Source organism: Solanum dulcamara, chromosome 5, assembly GCF_947179165.1.
Source record: "Solanum dulcamara chromosome 5, daSolDulc1.2, whole genome shotgun sequence".
Taxonomy (NCBI): Eukaryota; Viridiplantae; Streptophyta; class Magnoliopsida; order Solanales; family Solanaceae; genus Solanum; species Solanum dulcamara.
Window position 1 is genome coordinate 41,352,916 of NC_077241.1, and position 20,558 is coordinate 41,373,473.

General features: G+C 37.4%; 1 long non-coding RNA gene across 1 annotated transcript in view; it reads left to right on the plus strand.

Moving 5' to 3' along the window:
- Positions 1-20,254, plus strand: part of LOC129888285 (uncharacterized) — a 33,460-nt gene extending 13,206 nt beyond the window's left edge. The window contains exons 2-4 of the long non-coding RNA XR_008766613.1: positions 2,502-2,566; positions 5,696-5,760; positions 20,230-20,254. This is a non-coding gene — a long non-coding RNA (uncharacterized LOC129888285). The remainder of the gene's footprint in view (positions 1-2,501; positions 2,567-5,695; positions 5,761-20,229) is intronic.
- Positions 20,255-20,558: the final 304 nt, after the last annotated feature.

Sequence of the window (20,558 nt, forward strand, 5' to 3'; positions counted from 1 at the left end):
GGGAGGGGTACAAAAACCGTGTAAGCCATCATGGGACATGAAGGGTACCATGGTGGAGCTTTGGAAACTTTATAAGAAGGGTAAAGGGTCCATGGTAGGGTTCACAGCTCGTGGTGGACTCCACGGACCATAGGCCCATTCGTGGACGTGACTTTCCAAGAACCCTTATATTGGAGATGACCACGATAGGCTCCACGAACCGTGGATTACTTCACGAATCATGGTGGACTTCTTGGAAGTCAACCCCTCATAGGTCAGTCCAGCCCTCAGGACCACAACCCATACAGAGCTTCACAGGCCATGGTGGCTTCCCATCCAGGTGCCTCTGATTAGTTAAGTTAAGGGTGTTTTGGTCTTTTTCTTATAGGCTCATTAATGTATTTGGATGGTTTTTAGGTTAAATACTACTCAATTAACTACCTCAAACCCTCCTAAATCCGTCATTCTCATCCTCACACCTAAATTACAAAATCTTTTCTCTAAAAGGTCTCCCAAGGTCCTCTTCTTCCTTAAGCAAGGTTTTCAAGAGAATTCAAGTTCAAGCCTCCTATTCAAGTTCATATAGAGCTCCTATGGTCTAAGGTATGTGGTAATTCATCCATGGATTTCCAAGGTTTTATCTAAATTTCCTTTTATGAATTCTTCTTCTAAGTCCTAATTATCATGGAATTGTATTGGGTCATCTTTGTATTATTTCTCTTACAATTATTGATAAAATCATGCATAATTCAAGTGACATTGCATGTTTCCAAGTTGTTTATGATTAATCCATGCTATTGTAAGACCCCAAAAGTTGGAAAGTTGGAACCAAGGAGAAATTCACAAAAATGTTGATTGACTTCATGATCACGTCTCACTCTACGATTTGTAGAGGTTCTTACGACTCATAGAGATGAGTCTTAGAGGGAGCCTTGGGCTTGCTCAAGATGAAAACTCAGAAGAAGCCCTATGACTTTACAGGATGAGTCGTAAAGGCGACTCGTAACCAAACTTCAGAGACTCCTAATTTGTAGGTTTTTCAAAACCTGTAGGACAAATTGGGTCGACGACCCCTAAACAAAATGATGAGTCATAATCATGACTTATAGACGCAACTTCAAAGGCTCCCAAAAATACTAGAAAATTCAGGAAATGCACGATGACTCAAGTCTGCGAGTCATAGACTTGAGAACGAGTCGTAGAAGTCGATTCGTAGGTCCAAAGCTCAGTTTTAATGAAGGGTATTCATGTCTTTTTCCAAGTTCAGTTCAATGAATCTAGACACTATTTTGGCCAAATTCAATACCTATAACTACCCAACCCTTTGAAATTTCCCTATTCGAATTCGTTCACCTAAATTTCCCCTAAGGCAAGATCACAAAATCCTCTCAAGCTCTCCTTCAAGTTTGAAGCTGGGGTTTCAAGTTCATCAAGTTTCTTCTTTAATTTTTGAGCTAAAGTCATCAGGTATGTGGGGATTGATCCATGGGTTCCTTTCATCCATGGAGTCCCAATGTTTTCCCTCAAACTCTCATTAAATTTCAATGGTTTATAACCCTATTTTTGATGAAGTGCATTAGGTTGGTTTCAATTTCATTTTAGTGGTCATTAATGATCATTATAAGCATATTTCTACATAAACTGCATGATTTTAAGTTTTATTATGAATGACCATGCACAATGCTACTTTTAATCATGATTATGAAGTTCAAAGATGATTTATATGATTTTGATTATGAGTTCAATGATTTCCAAAGAAAAGCTTTTATGGTTAAAGTAAAATTTATGATTGAATTATGAAATCTATGATGATGATCAATTATGATCCATGAAAGTTATTATGGTGTGATAAGTAAAATTGTCACACAATCATGTTAAAGATGATGATAATAATAATTCTCATCGAGGTTATGCATTCTTAATGAAACACTAAAGTTAATGAGCTACTCTAATGATTATTTCTCATAATGAAGTTAATGATGACATTTTTATGTTTTTAATGAATTTTATTGGGATATTGACTAAGCTCCGAGAGGACTTGTAGGTGGGTTTTGGTCTAGTAACGTAGTTAGTTACCCAAGGGAATCCTAGTAGCAACCTAAAGTCCCATAACTACGTTACCACCATAGGTAGCCTTATGGCTTAGCTAGTGGACCCACATACAGCTCACAAATTTAAAGTTGTTCTCACGGAGTCTACCTTGGCAAGTAGCCTCTCTCTTCTCAAGTGTGATTTACATCAGATTTCATGTTATATCTCGCATGGTCTTAAGATGTCAGTTAAAGGTCTTATCCCGCACAAGTTATATGCAAATATATAGGTTTTTCTAAGAAGTTTTATGATGCATTGACCATGAGTTTTTATATGTTTTCAAGTGCTTAAAGCTTATTTCATCTTCATTATATTGGTCATGCATCTTATGGCATATTATTCACGTTCCTTTACTTGTTCATGCATATCTCACATATTTAGTAACTTCTATGTACTAATACATATTTTTTTTACATTGTCTCATAATGTAGGGGGCGACAACCACATTCATCTTACTGAGGGCTAGAGTTGACTTAACACTCTCAAGTTGACATTGGTGAGTCCTTATTTATCAAGGATGAGACTTTCTTTTATGTTGATTACTTTGACCTTCTCTTATGATTTGGGTGTGCTAGGAGCTTGTCCTAAGCCCCCATCAAGTATAGACTTAGAGGCATGATTAGACGTTGCAAGTGATGTAGTCCATTTTGGACATTGATTTGAGTATTACTTCTTCCATAGACTTTCATTGTTGAGTTTTTCCTTCCACTCCATTTCATTATATCTTTACTTTATGTATGTGATGAATGCTAAGATGGCTTGGTTGGGGTCCTTTGAGATCTCGATCGCCATGTACTTCTAGGCCCTAGACTCCGGTTGTGATAGCCATATGCTATTTTTAAGAATTTATGATCATGTTTTATAAAGGATTTCTATGAATGAACGAGGAATGATTATCAAGGATTATGAATGACTCATGAAAGTAAACAATGATGGTGAACTATGAACTCAATGATGTTTTAAGAAAAGTATTAAGGTTGTGATGGGTTTTCCTCACACACTCATGTTAAAGAGGTGAAAGACTTTTCTCAACGACTCATGGATTCTTATAAATCAATCATGTTAATCTGTTATTGTCATTTCAAATGATGTTAATGACTATGATTTATGACTTTCCATTGGATAATGGCTAAGCATCGAAAGGACTTTAAGGTGGGGTTCGGTCTAGTAGCCAAGTAGCTACCCAAGGGATTTTTTCATAATTTAAGCTAGTCCCTAGGTGTGACACAGTGATTAGAATCCCAAAGAAACCCAACCAAGCCTCTTAGCATACCATTTATGAGCATTCATAAGGTAATTAAGACATAACAAGAAACATCATAAAAGCAGAATAAAGGTCTAAACATAAATGTCTCGATAAATGAGAATCAAACTAAAAAAAGGTCATGATCACATAGACTCCATAAAAATCTAACATGCCTTTGCTACTTCTACTATGGGTGGGGCATAAGACACATTCCTAGATCACCGACTTAAGAAATAATGTCATAAGGAACAAAGGAAAAATAGAAATGTCATGTCCTTGAATAATGAGGACTCACCAACAATATGTAGTAAGTTAAAAATCTAGCCACGAGTATAGTGTGCATGATGATCGTCCAACCCTATATTATGATACAATTTAGGAAAAAAATATGTGTTAGTACATGGAGTGCACTAAGTATATGAGAAGCATGCATGAACAATGATAATAGGACATAGCTAAGATGAACACGTGACACATGATGTAAGACCCTGTAAGATGGAACCAAAGAGAAAAGTCTCCAAATTTTGAACCTATCCAAGTGAACGAGTCCCTCTATGGCTCATAGCGATCCCTACGGCTTGTAAAGTTGAGTCGTAGAGTGACCCTTCAAAAAAAAGTCGAAGTTGGCCTCAAGAGAGGTTCTACGGTTTGTCAGGATGAGTCTTCCTCAAGATGACGGCTCATAAAACCCCCTCGTAAGCTAAGTTCAGAGGCCAAGTTTCAAGGATCTCTTAGGGCCAAGTCTACGAACTTGCAAGACGGGTCGTAAAGGCTAGGACGGGTAGTAAAGACCACCAGTCACAAAATTTCAGAGACTTGTATTTTGCAGGTTTTTAGGACCTTCAGGAAGAGCCCAAATAACGGGTCATTTCCTTGACGACGGGTCGTAAACATTATCTATTTCTAAACTTTAGAGACTATATTTTTAGACCCATTTCTCAAACCTGCAGGACGAGTCATCTAATGACTCATCATTTCAAAGACGACCCGTATAAAGGGGTCCATAGGGTCAACATTTAGATTTTAATGAAGGGCAATTGTGTCTTTTCTCAAAATCGGTTCATAGAACCTAGACACTTTTGTGGTAGAGTTCAAAGTCTATAAATACTCTATTCTTCAAAATCCCTTTCTATTCAATTTATTCTCTCAAAATTCCCAAGGGAAGAACTCACAAAGTCTCTCAAGGTTTCTCTCCAAATTCAAGCAAGAGTTTTCAGATTTCTTCAAGGTTTTTTCTCAATTATAAGTGATTTCAAGAAAGGTTTGTGGAGATTGATTCATGGGCCCTTTTCACCCATGAAATCGTGAAGATTTCTCAAGTTTTCATTCAATTTACAATTGATTATGAACCCTAGTTTTGATGAATTGTATTGAACTTATTTGATTTGATTTTCAAATGTTATCAATGATATTTATATGTATGTTCTTATATGAATTGATTGATTTCAAGTTAGTTATAGATGACCATGCATAAAACTATATTTTCAAGCTATGATTATGAAGTAAATATGATTTATATTTTCAAGCTATGATTATGAAGTAAAGATGATTTTATGAGTTAATCATGAGTAAAATGATTTATAAAGATTGTTTCCAATGAGTTATAGTTCAGATTATGATTTTAAAGTTAAAGATTGAGATGATGATCAGATTTGAGATCATTAGATGTTTGAGATGGTGATAAGGACAATTTTCACCGAAGTTATAGATTTTTATGAATCACAAAATTAGATGAGCTATTCCTAAATGTTTTAAAGATGGATTGATAGGCAGTTACTATCTATCTCTACTATGTTGTGATCATGTTTATGAGTTTTCTGTTGGGATATTGACTAAGCACCGCAGGACTTCTAGGTGGGGTTCGATCAGGTAATGCAGTTGATTATCCAAGGGAATCCTAGTAGCAACCTAAAGTCCCAAACTACTTTGCCCATGTAGGTTGCCTTCACGGACTAGATAGTGGATCCATATAGCCTAATTGAGTTGAGTTGAGTTATCTTTGTAGTATGCCCTGGAAAGGTTTCCTTCCCTATTTTGATACATGAGTCATCGACCTATCTCAATGCAGGAGTCATTGGATTCTATATAGTAGCTCGCATGGTCTTAGTTGTCGATTAAATGTCTTATCCCACACAAGTTCAAGTTCAAGTTAAGCTTTTATATATCAAGTTATGAGTTTAAAGCTGAAGTTTTATGAAATGCATTGACCATGAGTTTCATATGTTTTAAATTGCTTTAAGCTATACCCATGTTCATTATGATTGGTCATGCATCCTATGGCATATTAATATTTTCTTTTACTTTTTCATGCATACCTTACATACTTAGTACATTCAAACGTAATAATGCATATTTTACCTACATTTTCTCATAATGTAGGGCCGGACGATACTCACGACTACCCCACTCGTGGCTAAAGTTTTCTTAAGATATCCAAGGAGTTGGTGAGTCCTCATTCTACCAAGGTCAAGACTTTTATTCATGTTACTATTGTTAGACATTTCTTCTATTGCTAGGTTGATCTAGGAGCTTGTCCTAAGCCACCATCAAAGGTTAAACTAGAGGCATGTTTAGACGTTGTATGGTATAGTCCCTTTGGACATCTATTGTGTTGATTTCCCTTAGCCTAGTTTCCCACTTATAATTACTTTTGATTATATTATTCTTTACCTTATGTATGAGATGTATGCTAAGATGGACTATGGTTGGGGTCCTTGCATTCTGATTGCCGTATTACGACAAGGCCCTAGGTAGGGTCGTAAAAAATTTGGTATCAGAGCCCAAGGTTTAGAAGACTCCTATGGAGTCTAACATACCACGTTAAGTAGAGTCTTATTCATTAGTTTGAATGATGCCACATCTATGAATATGAAGCTACAAAACGTCTTAGGAAAAGTCTTATTTCTTTCATGATCTATGTCGTGCGGTAGAGTGGTTAAGTCTTTTCCCTCTAATACTTGTACTTTGCAATTTTTAGAATATGCCTCCACGAAGATACCCCGTTAGAAGGAACATGGTTGAAGAAGAGCAGCAAGCTCCGGATGACTCTATGAATGATCAAGTTTCCAATGTCGAGTTTCGAGCGGCTTTCCAAGTACTTTCTCAAGCCATTATAGCTCAAGTAATTTTTGAGGTGGTTACTCCCATGAATCTGAATGCTAGTACAGCAGCAACAAGAGTTCATGATTTTAGGAGGATAAATCCTCCAGAGTTTTGGGGTTCTAGAGTTAATGAGGATCCACAAGAATTTGTTGATAGCATCCACAAGATTGTTGAGATCATGGGGATTAGCCCGGTTGAAAGGGCAGAGTTGGCTGCATACCAATTGAGGGGTGTTTCTCAAATTTGGTTTGATCAATGGAGAAGTGAGAGGCCTAGTAAGGCGGAGCCCGTGACTTTGGATGAATTCAAAGAGGTGTTTTTGATTTCTTCTTCCTATTAGAGTTGAGGGAGGCCAAAGTGCAAGAGCTTATCAACCTTATGCTCCATTCATGGTTGCCGACTTAAGAGCTTGTACGAGGAATTTGTTTTAGGTATGTCGGACATGGTTGCAATAGAATGCAAAATGGCAATGTTGATTTGGGAGATGGATATATACAGACTCATGACCTTTGTGGAGTAAGTAGAAAGTGAGAAGCTAAAGGTGAAGAATAGGGAGTCTATGAGGCCAAGAACTGATGATAGTGAATTCTCTCATGCTAAGTCCAGAAGTGGTGGATGTCTTCGTTTTCGCCAAAAATACTCCATCCAAGGGTCTTCTAATGTTACTAATCCAAGGTTTGAAAAATTTAGGATGCCCAACCCTAAACCTCAAGGGGCTTCTCCTATTGGCCAAGTTATTCCCGCATGCAAGAAATATGGTAGGAACCACGAGGGTGAATGTCTAGTCGGGTTGAATGTGTGCTACCAGTGTGGTAAGCCGGGTCATCATGTTAAGGAATATAGGGTCAAGGATGCTCGTCCTCAAGGCCAAGTTTCTCAAGGTGGACAAGTGCAACCAAAGGATGGTCAACGCAATAATAGGTTCTATGCCCTCCATGGTAGGCAAGAGGTGGAAGAGACTCCCGATATTATCCCGGTATGTTACGGGTCTTTTAGTATGATATTTATGCTTTGCTTGATCCGGGTGCAAATTTATCTTCTGTTTCCCCTTATGTGTCCATGAGGTTTGATGTTAGTCATGAGATACTGTTAGAGCCTTTCTCCATTTGTACTCCCTTAGGTTAGTCGGTTGGCTAAAAGAGTCTATAAAAGTTGTTCGATTGTGGTCTTCCATTAAGTTACTTTATGTGATATAATTGACTAGATATGACTGATTTTGATGTTATCCTTGGGATGGATTAGATATATACATGTTATGCTTCTATTGATTGTGAAACTCGAGTGGTGAAGTTTCAATTCCCGAATGAGCCAGTCCTAGAATGGAAAGGTAGTAACTCCGTGTTTAAAGGTCAATTTATTTTGTGCCTTAAAGATCGAAAGATGATTTCCAAGGGTTGCATTTATCATCTTGTGAGGGTTAGGGATGAGAATTCTAAAGCCCCAACCGTTAAGTTGTTCCCCATTGTAAATGAGTGTCTGAATATTTTCCCGATGATTTACCTAGTGTCCCTCCCAAAAAGGAGATTGATTTTAGTATAGACCTTCTTTTGAATACTCAATGTTACACCCTGTACTTTTTTACCTTAGAACGTGTTCTTAAGTATCTTGAAAGGATCTTAAGTTTCATGGAAGAATCGTAATCCTCTTAAGTTTCTTAAGGTTTCCTAAAGTTTCTAAAAGCTTCTAAAAGCTTCTTAAGTTTCTTGAAAGATTCCTAAGTTCTTGAAAGCTTCTTAGAAGTTACCATGTCAGCTGGATAGGCTATAACGCTATCAAACAACGCTAAGGAAAGGAGAATGTGATACCCTATGGTAGGGAATATTGGAAATAAAGTTATAGGAATCCAAAAGGAATTGGAGGCCAAGTAGTGAGTCGTAGGATCCGACTTAATTGTGTAAGCTATTACTTTGGAAGTGTTACATACGTAAGCTACCAACTTGGAAATTTTACATACTTAAGCTACTTGAGTACGTACCAAGCTTACGTAGCAAGAATTACATAGATTCGTAAAAGAAGATGAGATTACGAACCCACGAGGGTAAAAAGAAGGTGCCACTTGGCAGCATAAGAAAGTGCCACGTGGCATCATGAGAGAGTGCCAAGTGGCAACAGTTGGATCAAAAGGGGTGGGCCCCACATTCCACATGGCAGCCTGTGATTGGAGGAAGGGGTGTGTTGGCCTAATGAGGGCTTGACATGTGTCACCACTTAGGGCTTGACATGTGTCACCACTTAGGGGTTGACACGTGTCACCTCCTAAGGTGGCCTATATATATATATTGGATGACTCATTCTTATCAAAAAGTCATCCTTATCTCCAAAATATTCAAGAAAATTCTAGAGAAAGAAAAGAAGAGAGGAGAAACCTTAAGAGAGAAACAGAGAGACCTACAGTTTTGGGAAGAGGAGAAGAGGTAAGTTTCTGATTTCTCTCCACGAATTAATAATATAGGGTATACCATGATATTATGAAGGTATTGTTAATGTAAATTTATGATTTGTAGCAGCCCCAAAATGTTAACAAACAACCTCGAAGTTTCAGCTGCGCTAAAGGAAATTCTGAGGCGAGTTCCAATAAGTTTTGGCGAGTTTCGGGTAAAGGTAAAGTTTTTTCTTTAGAACTGGAGTTTATGATGATGTTATGAGGTATATTACATGACTTGAATTAGGTTGGAAGTGGAAAAATTTCATAAGGATGCTTGACGTTAAAAACAAACTAAATTGATGTCGCTAGCGTTAAATCGAAGTCGAGTAGTGGGTTGTCGTTGTGGTGCTGCAGGTGCAGATGGTTGGGTTACGTGTTGCAAGGCTTCAAAGTGTTTTAACAAGAGTGTGGGTGCTTCTTTTTTCAGCCAGACGACCCTCTATTTGGTATGGTTAAAGAATTTGCGAAACAAAGATTAAAAACTCTATTTTTATGTCGTAGTTTGGAGCTTGTATTGTGTAAGGTTGAAGTGATTTACTTGTATATATGCTTCTGGTTGTTTTTGTTGGTATGGTTGTTGACATGGTGTCCGAGTTGAAATCTCTTGGATGTTGAAGTCATAGGGGAGATGCTGCCCGATTTTCGGTAACTTAAGAACTAGTGATGAACTAGTCGAGGGAAATGAATAAGGAAATGACCTCTATGGAGACTTGGTTGTAGAGTTAAAATTGGAAAGTGAAAGGTCATTAACCATAGTATTACTTTCATGTTAAATAGGTTTAAGAGACGACGAGGCGAACGTATTAGGAGTAATCCGTAAGAGGTATGTAAAGCTAACCGTTCCTTCTTTTGGCATGTCTTTGGCATAAGTATAGCTTATTCTTTATCTTGGCATGTTTTGACATAAGTATATAAATCTAATCTTCCTTTTTGGAATGGTTTTTATGAAACAAGTATATGACTTTTATATGATTCCAAGGAAGTTCCTATTCGTAGAGCCGCTAGGATGGCCAACTTCTTAATTTTCCAAAGGTTATTTTATCGTACCTAGATACGTGTATATGATTCCTAAAGTTCAATTTTGATATAACTCATAGTGATATTCAAAAGGTACTTGATACAACTCTTGTCTTGATTTTTGAATAATAGCTCATTTTGTTAACTCCATCGAGTCTCAAAAATGATTTAAAGTGCATTTAGTTTCTCACTACTCACTCGTGGATGCCTCAATGCTTCCTTCACCAAGCTCGGGCCAGATTTTGTTATCGTGCATACTTCTCTGCATCATTCGCCGTGCCCCAATATGAGGGGGCAAGTATTCCCTGTATATGGGTTTTGTGGAGTTATGATGTGCCATGTACACATATGATATGATATGATCTGATATGACCATCTGATATGGTATGATTTGTTACGGAGATATTCCCTACTCTAGAGTTATGATGTGCTGTGGCGCCAGTGGTGGGGCAGCGACCACGATTTGTTCACCGAGTCCCGTAATGGGGCTGGATATGACATATGTTTTTCTGCACACATTATCTGTGGTTATGAAAAGCATTTTGATATTCTGGATATTTGCTCATTTTTGCACCTTCTGTTCTGTTAATGGCTTTACCTATTACAGTCCATGCTTTACATACTCGATACATTATTCGTACTGACCCTCTTTCTTCGGGGGCTGCATTACATGCCCTCAGGTATAGACGCTTGGTTTGCTGATCCACTCACTTAGGACTCCACCCTGTTGGTTGGTAGTGCTCTTTTTTCCAAATCCCTATTTTGGTACTAACTTTTCTATTGTATAATTATACGTGATGGAGCCGTTACACTTTCTTGTCTTAGATCGTGCGATAGATCCGAGCAATAGGAAATGAAATTCCTTTTTTTTCTAACCTTTGGTTTTAGCTGAAGAACGATATCGATAGAAGAAAGTGATGGATAATATTGGAAGCTACATAATATACAAGTAAGTAATGGTGCGAAAGAGGCATGCTGGGTAAGGTAAGAAGATTGAAATATGATTAAAATGTAAAGTTAAAAATTGAAAGAAAAAGTAGACAAGAAAGTGTAACGGGTGCAGTTCGAGTTGGACATACGAGGTAAGTTCATTATTTTATACTATTGTTGATATTGGGCACCCTGTGAGGCTGTGATATGAATATATATATATTGGTCCTATGAGGCATTATTGGTATTTTTTGAGTGCAGGTTTGGGATAGTAAGGAATATAGAGGAAACTATGCCAAAATTCTTTTGGAAATAGAAAGAGAATGAGCTATAAGGTTGTAATATATCTTGAGAGATCGTATCCACGGTAACGATAAGATCCGACTAAACTAGGAGTACAACTGACTTTGGGAAATAAGTTAATTGCGATATGGGTGGCAAGTAGAAGGTCAATACTGATATGGTGAGAAGAATGGTGATGGATATGAATGTCTTAAGACAGCCTGCGAAGTATTAAGGATGAGAATGATGAGGAAGGATAAGGAGTTAAGTATGCTTGCTCTACTAGGTGGAATTAGTCCAAAGTAAGGATCATGAATAAAAGTTAAGAAATATTACCCTCCGGGATTGACCATGAGCTGAATATAGTGTGAATATAATGAAGATCATCATGGAAGTACGTAGAGCCTAGTAAAGAAGTAACTAAAGAATGTGATTGTGAGTAAGATTAAGAGTTAGCATCGGGTACACAATAAGGATGAAAGCTCATAAAGCAGAAAGGGGTAGTGTGTATATGTACCTCCACTTTGGAAATAGTGGGATCCCTCAAGGATAGGGAATGGAAAATTGCAAAACAACTGAGGCATTATAAAATTATTAAAGGAACAAGTGGTATCCTTTGGAAAACAAAAGAGAGGTGATAAGAAAACGTGAAATACATCATCAGAGTATAAGTGCCACGAATGGAGAATCGTACATGATTATAAGCACTAGTAACATACTGATTGGGATAAATGAAATATGGCTTCGGCTAAAATACTATATTAGTTATATAACTCGAGTACCAGTACTTGGACTAGAGTGTGTACTATTTATCAAGAATTCTAAGCACCCCATGATTGTACTAAGGTTTCTTATAGGGGCAACCTAAAGTATAGATGATCTAACAGAAGGTGTAGACATGGTGCAGTATGTTAAAGGGTTGGAACAAAATCATTTGCGCGTGAATAGTTGAAAATATATAGAGGAGGACATGGGTACACCATAAAAGAGGGGAAGTGGACAATAGAAATACAAGCGTAAGAGAAAATTAATTGACGCTATCATATGTAAATAGGAACGCTTAAACTTCAAATGAGATCTCGAGGCCAGCAATAAACAAATAGAAGTCGCGGTATCTGAGACCATGTGAGGAACCATTGGTGGAGACCTTAAGGGATGGATGCGATTATACCAGCACTAACACATCGAATTTCATCAGAACTCCGAAGTTAAGCGTGCCTGGGCAAGAGTAGTACTAGGATGGGTGACCCTCCGGGAAGTGAAAGAGGAAAGGAAACACAACTATCCATACCTATTCCCTATGTCTACAAATAATTCTAACCTTTCGAACTCTGATATTGATTGCTCGATGAAAGTATATGTTATGGCAATGGGATAGAGAAACTCTCCATATAGTCAGTATAAGATCCAAAGGAAGGTTTTGGTTTACATTTGAGGACGAATGTTCTAAAGGGGGAAGGATGTTACACCTCATACTTTTTTACCTTGGAACGCGTTCTTAAGTCTCTTGAAAGGATCTTAAGTTTCATGGAAGGATCGTAAGCCTCTTAAGTTTGTTAAGGTTTCCTAAAGTTTTTTAAATCTTCTAAAAACTTCTTAAGTTTCTTGAAAGATTCCTAAGTTCTTGAAAGATTCTTAGAAGTTACCATGTGAGACGGATAAGCTATAACGCTATCAAACAACTCTAAGGAAAGGAGAATGTGATACCCCATGGCAGGGAAGATCAGAAATAAAGTTATAGGAATCCAAAATGAATTGGAGGCCAAGTAGTGAGTCGTAGGACCCGAATTACTTGTGTAAGCTATTACTTTGGATGTGTTGCATACATAAGCTACCAACTTGGAAATTTTACATACTTACTTGAGTATGTACCAAGCTTACGTAGCAAGAATTACATAGAGTCGTAAAAGAAGAAGAGATTACGAACCCACGAGGGGGAAAAGAAGGTGCCATGTGGTAGCATGAGAGAGTGACACATAGCATCATGAGAGAGTGCCATGTGGAAGAAGCTGGAGCAAAGGGGGTTGGGCCCCCACATTCTACATGGCAGCCCATGATTGGAGGAAGGGGTGTGTTGGCCTAATGAGGGCTTGACATGTGTCACCACTTAGGGGTTGACACGTGTCACCTCCTAAGGTGGCCTATATATATATATATATATATATATATATATATATATATTGGATGACTCATTCTTATCAAAAAGTAATCCTTATCTCCAACAAATTCAAAAAAATTCTAGAGAGAAAAGAAGAGAGGAGAAATCTTAAGAGAGAAAGAGAGAGACCTATGGTTTTGGGAAGAGGAAAAGAGGTAAGTTTCTGATTTTTCTCCACGAATTAATTATCTAGGGTATACCATGATGTTATCAAGGTATTGGTAATATAAATTTATGGTTTGTAGCATCCCCAAAATGTTAACAAACAGTCGTGAAGTTTCAGTTGCGCTAAAGGAAATTTCATAGCAAGTTCCGGCAAGTTTTGGTGAGTTTCAGGTAAGGTAAAATTTTTTCTTTTGAACTAGAGTTTATGATGATGTTATGAATTATATTACATGTCTTTAATGAGGGAAGTGGAGAAATTTCATAAGGATACTTGATGTTAGAAACAAACTAAATTGATGTCACTAGCATTATATTAAAGTCGAGTAGTGGTGCTGCAGGTACAGATGGTTGGGTTGCGTGTTTCAGGGCTTCAAAGTGTTTTAACAAGTTGTGTATGCTTCTGGTTGCAGCCACACGAACCTCCGTTTGGTATGGTTAAAGATTTTGCGAAATAAAGATTAAAAACTCTATTTTTGTATCGTAGTTTGGAGCTAGTTGTTTGGTGCTTGTATTGTGTAAGGTTGAAGTGATTTACTTGTATATATGCTTCTGGTTGTTTTTGTTGGTATGGTTGTTGACATGGTGTCCGAGTTGAAATCTCTTGGATGTTGAAGTCATAGGGGAGATGCTATCCGATTTTCGGTAACTTAAGAACTAGTAATGAACTAGTCGAGGGAAATGAATAAGGAAATGACCTCTATGGAGACTTGGTTGTAGAGTTAAAATTGGAAAGTGAAAGGTCATTAACCATAGTATTACTTTCAAGTTAAATAGGTTCAAGAGACGACGAGGCGAACGTATTAGGAGTAATCCGTAAGAGGTATGTAAAGCTAACCGTTCCTTCTTTTGGCATGTCTTTGGCATAAGTATAGCTTATTCTTTATCTTGGCATGTTTTGACATAAGTATATAAAGCTAATCTTCCTTTTTGGAATGGTTTTTATGAAACAAGTATATGACTTTTATATGATTCCAAGGAATTTCCTATTCGTAGAGCCGCTAGGATGGCCAACTTCTTAATTTTCCAAAGGTTATTTTATCGTACCTAGATACGTGTATATGATTCTTAAAGTTCAATTTTGATATAACTCATAGTGATATTCAAAAGGTACTTGATACAACTCTTATCTTGATTTTTGAATAATAGCTCATTTTGTTAACTCCATCGAGTCTCAAAAATGATTTAAAGTGCATTTAGTTTCTCACTACTCAATCGTGGATGCCTCAATGCTTCCTTCACCGAGCTCGAGTCAAGTTTTGTTATCATGCGTACTTCTCTGCATCATTCGCCGTGCCCCAATATGAGGGGGAAGGTACGCTCTATACATGGGGTTTGTGGAGTTATGATGTGCCATATACACATATGATATGATATGATCTAATATGACCATCTGATATGATATGATTTGTTAGGGAGATATTCCCTACTCTGGAGTTATAATGTGCTGTGACGCTAGTGACAGGACGGCGACCACAATTTGTTCACCGAGTCCCATAATGAGGTCAGATATGGCATATATTTTTCTACATACATTATCTATGGTTATGAAAAGTATTTTGATATTCTGGATATTTGCTCATTTTTGCACCTTCTTTTCTGGTAATGGCTTTACCTATTACAGTCCATGCTTTACATACTCAATACATTGTCCATACTGACCCTCTTTCTTTGAGGGCTGCATTCATGTCCACAGGTACAGACACTCGGTTTGCTGATCTGCTCGCTTAGGTCTCCACCCTATTGGTTGGCAGTGCTCTTTTGTCCGGGGCCCTATTTTGCTTCTAACTTTTCTGTTGTATAATTATACGTGATGGTTAAGGGTACGATGGGTCCCTATCCCGTCATATGATTATGCTATCATTCTATAGAGGTTTGTAGACTTGTGTTGTAGGTTCTGTATATGTGTTTTGGGCTTTGTGTTCCGTGATGGCCTTAACGGCCTTCGTGTGTTACATCTATTTTTGTGCGCTCTCTAGCGATCTCTTTTGATTTCTGTATTTGTTTATTCTACTAACATACTCAGTGGGGATAAGGGTATGTATGGGTGTCCAAGTTAGGCACCAATCACGGCCTACAGAGTTGGGTCGTGACGCTCAACCTATTTCTATTCCTCCTTACTAGATGGCTCCGGTGGAGTTAAAAGAGTTGAAGGATCAGTTGAAGGACTTGTTAGATAAGGGTTTCATTAGGCCAAGTATTCTCTCATGGGGTGCTCCCGAAAGAAGGATGGTTCACTACGTATATGCATTATTGGAAATTAAATAAGGTAACCATTAAGAATAAGTATCCAATTCTGAGAATAAATGACTTGTTTGATCAATTGCAAGGGGAAAATTTTCTTCTGCAAAATGGACCTTAGTTCTGGTTATCACCTATAGAGGGTGAAGGAGTGTGACATTCTCTAAATTCCATTTTGGACGATGTATGGTTATTATGAGTTTCTAGTCATGTTGTTTGGTTTGACTGATGCTCCTGCGGCTTTTATGGATTTAATGAATAGGGTGTTGAACCAATACCTACATATGTTTGTGGTTGTATTCATCGACAAAATTTTAGTTTACTCTCGGAATGAGAAGGAGCATGCAAGTCACTTGAGTATTGTGTTGCAAACTCTAAGAGACAAATAATTATTTCCAATGTTCAATAAATGTGAGTTTTGGTTAATGGAGGTGGCTTTCCATGGTCACATTATGTCTGGTGAATGGATTATGGTTGATCCTAAGTAGACCAAAGTGTTTAGAAATTGGCCTAGACCATTATCTCTTTCAGATATTAGGATTTTCTTAAACCTAGCCAGATACTATAGGATATTTGTGGAAGGTATTTTTATATATCTCATCACCTTTGACCAAGTTGACTCAAAAAGGTGAAGTTCCAATGGTCGGAAGTATGTGAAAAGAGTTTCCAAGAATTGAAGGATCTTCTCACTACCGCTCCTATCTTGACCTTGACGGAAGGGTCTGAAGTTTTCGTGATATATTGTAATACCTCAAGGGTTGGTGTTGGTTGTGTGTTGATGCAACATGGTAAGGTAATAGCCTATGTTTCTAGGCAACTTAATGTGCACCAATGAAACTATCCAACACATGATCTTGAACTAGCGGCAGTTGTGTTTGCTTTGAAGATTTGGAGACATTATCTTTATAGTGTCCATGTGAATGTGTTCACCGACCACAAGAGTTTACAATATGTGTTTAAGCAAAAAGATTTGAACCTTCGGTAATGGAGATGATTTGAGCTGTTGAAGGATTATGATATGAATGTGTTGTATTATCCAGATAAAGCTAATATGATTGATGATGCACTAAGTAGATTGTCCATGAGTAGTGTGGCACATGTTGAAGAAGATAATAAAGAATTAATTAAAGATGTTCATAGATTTACACATTTAGGTGTGCGTTTGGTTGATTTTAATGATAGAGGTGTTCTTATTCGTATTGGTTCTGAATTATCTCTTGTAGTAGACGTCAAGGCCAAGCATGACCAAGACCCAATATTGGTTGACTTAAAAAGTTGGTTGCCAAAAAAACCATTAACGCTTTCTTCCAAGGGGGATATGGTGTGCTACATTACCAAGGTTGTTTGAGAGTACCTGTATTGATGGGTTAAGAGAATTGATATTGAATGAGGCCCATAGTTCCTAATATTCGATTCATCCAGGTTTCACCAAGATGTATCGTGACTTGAGAGAAGTGTATTGGTGGAATGGTATGAAGAAGTATATAGCGGAGTTTGTAGCTAAGTGTCAAAATTACCAACAAGTCTAAGTCGAGCATCAAAGGCCGGGAGTTCTATCCCAAGATATTGAAATTCCTTCTTGGAAGTGGGAAGATGTGAATATGGATTTCATAACAGGTTTGCCTCATACTAAGAAGCAACATAATTCCATTTGGGTTATTGTAGATTGGATTATCAAGTCGGCTTATTTTCTACCAGCTAAGACTTCCTATGGCATAGAAGAATATGCTAAGTTGTATTTGCATGAGTTGGTGAGTCTTTATGGTGGGCCCTTGTCCATTATATCAGCTCAAGGTACATAATTTACTTCACACTTTTGGAAGTCATTTCAGAAGAGTCTCGGTACAAAGGATAAGCTAAGTACCATTTTTCATCCCCAAACTTTAGAGGATATGTTAGGGGCGTGTGTTATTGATTTTAAAGGAAATTGGATGAACATCTGCCATTGATTGAGTTTCCTATTATAATAGTTATCACTCTAGCATCCGAATAGCTTTTTTCGAAGCATTGTATGGGAGGAAATATAGATCCTCTGTGGGATGGTTTGAAGTGGGTGAGATGGCCTTGATTGGTCCAGATTTGGTTATCAATATTATGGAGAAGGTAAGACTCATAAGAGAGAGGTTGAAGACGGCCCAAAGTGCTCAAAGGTCCTATTCATATGTTATGAAAAGTAAGCTTAAATTTGAGGTGGATGATTGGGTCTATTTAAAAGTTTCACCCATGAAGGATGTAAATTGAGTCCTAGATATGTTGGACCTTACAAGATATTGAGACGTATTGGCAAGGTGACTTATGAGTTAGATATGCCACTTGAATTAGCTATGGTTCACTTGGTATTTCATGTGTCTATGTTGAGGAAGTTCATGGGTGATCCAAACTCCATTGTGCTATTAAAAGATGTAAGTGTTGAGGAGGATTTGACTTATGAAGAACCGATGGAAATTCTAGACCGGAAATTTAAGAAGTTAAGGAACAAAGTCCATCAATGTGCATTGGAGGAATCAACAAGTAGAGAGCGCTACTTGGGAGGCAGAGGCGGATATGATGAAATGATACCCATACCTCTTTTCCTCTACTCAAGCCTGAAGTAGTAAGTTGTTCTTATTCAAGCTAGTTGGACTCTTACGTATTCAGTTCCTCCTATGTCATTCATATGCATGCATGTTCATGAGAAAAGTTGATTTTATGTAAAGTTAAAGTTTTCATGTTCCATGCATAGTAATATATCATCATGTTCATGTTGGGTTTTTAGTCCTCTTTCTATTTCCTTCCTATGATAAGTTAATCTCATTCGAGTATGAATGTTCCCAAGGGAGAGATATTGTAAGATCCCTGCGGCTTGTAAAGTTGAGTCGTGGAGTGACCCTTTGAACAAAAGTTGAAGTTGCCCTCAGGAGATCTTCTATGGCTTTTCAAGATGAGTCATCCTCAAGATAACAGCTCGTAGAAACCCCTCATAAGCTAAGTTTAGAGGCCAAGTTTCAAGGATCCCTCAGGGACAAGTCCACGAACTTGCAGGACAGGTAGTAGAATCTAGGAAGGGTCGTAAAACCACCCACCACAAAACTTTAGAGACTTGTATTTTGTAGGCTTTTAGGACCTGCAGGAGAAGCCCAAAAGATGGGTCATTTCCTTGATGACGGGTCATAAGCCTTGTCCATTTTTAAAATTCAGAAACTATATATTTTAGACCTATTTCTCAGACCTGCAGGACGAGTCATTTAAATGACTCGTCATCTAAAAGATGACTCATATAAAGGGGTCCATAAGGTCAACTTTTAGATTTTATTGAAGGACAATTGTGTCTTTTCCAAAAATCAGTTCAAAGAACCTAGACACTTTTATGGCCAAGTTTAGTCTATAAATACTCTATTCTTCAAAATCCCTTTTTTTTCAATTCATTCTCTCAAAATTCCCAAGGAAAGAACTCACAAGGTCTCTCAAGGTTTTTCTCTAAATTCAAGCTAGGGTTTCCAGATTTTTTCAATATTTCTTCTCAATTCTAAGTGATTTCAAGAAAGGTTTGTGGGGATTGATTCATGGGTCCTTTTCACCCATCAAGTCACAAAGATTTTTCAAGTTTTCATTCAATTTACAATTGATTATGAACCCTCGTTTTGATGAATTGCATTAGACTGATTTGATTTCATTTTCAAATGTTACCACTGATCTTTATATGCATATTTTTATATAAATTGCATGATTTTAAGTTGAATTATAGATACCCATGCATAAATCTTTATTTTCAAGTTATGATTATGAAGTAAAGATGATTTTATGAATTAATCATGAGTTAAATAATTTATAAAGATAGTTTTCAATGAGTTACACCTGAGATTATGATTTTAAAGTTAAAGATTAAGATAGTGATCAGAGTTAAGATCATTAGATGCTTGAGATGGTGATAAGGAAAATTCTCATCGAAGTTATAGATTCTTATGAATCACCAAGTTAGATGAACTATTCCTAAATGTTTTAAGGATTGATTGATAGGAAGTTACTATCTTTCCCTACTATGTTATGATCTTGTTTATGAGTTTTCTTTGAGATTTTGATTAAGCACCGAGAGGACTTCTAGGTGGGGTTCGATGGGATAACATAGTTAGTTATATAAGGGAATCCAAGTAGCAACCTAAAGTCCCAAACTACGTTGACCACGTAGGTTGTCTTCATGGCCTAGCTAGTGGATCAACATAACCCAGTTAAGTTGAGTTGAGTTATCTTTGGAGTATGCCTTGGCAAGGTAGCCTCCCCTATTTCGATGCAGGAGTTACTGACCTGTCTCAATTAAGAAGTCATTGGATTTTATGTAGTAGCTCGCATGGTCTTATTTGTTGGTTAAAGGTCTTATCTCTCATAATTTCAAGTTCAAGTTAAGCTTTATGATATCAAGGTATGAGTTGAAAGCTGAAGTTTTATTAGCTATATTGACTATGAGTTTCATATGTTTTAAATTGCTTTAATCTATAGCCATGTTCATTATGCATCCTATGGCATATTGATATGTTGTTTTACTTATTCATGCATACCTCACATACTTAGTACATTCAAACATACTAACACATATTTTTCCTATATTTTCTCATAATGTAGGGCCGAACGACACTCATCACTACCCCACTCATGGCTATAGTTTTCTTTAGATCTCCAAGGAGTTGGTGAGTCCTCATTCTACCGAGGACGAGACTTTTATTCATGTTACTATTGTTAGACATTTATTCTATTGGGAGGGTGAGCTAGGAGCTTGTCCTAAGCCCCCGTCAAAGGTTTAACTAGAGGCATGTATAGACGTTGTATGGTGTAGTCTCTTTGGACATCTATTTTGTTGATTTCCCTTAGCCCTGTTCCCCACTTGTGATTACTTTTGCTTATATTGTTCTGTACCTTATATATGCGATGTATGATAAGATGGCTTATGGTTG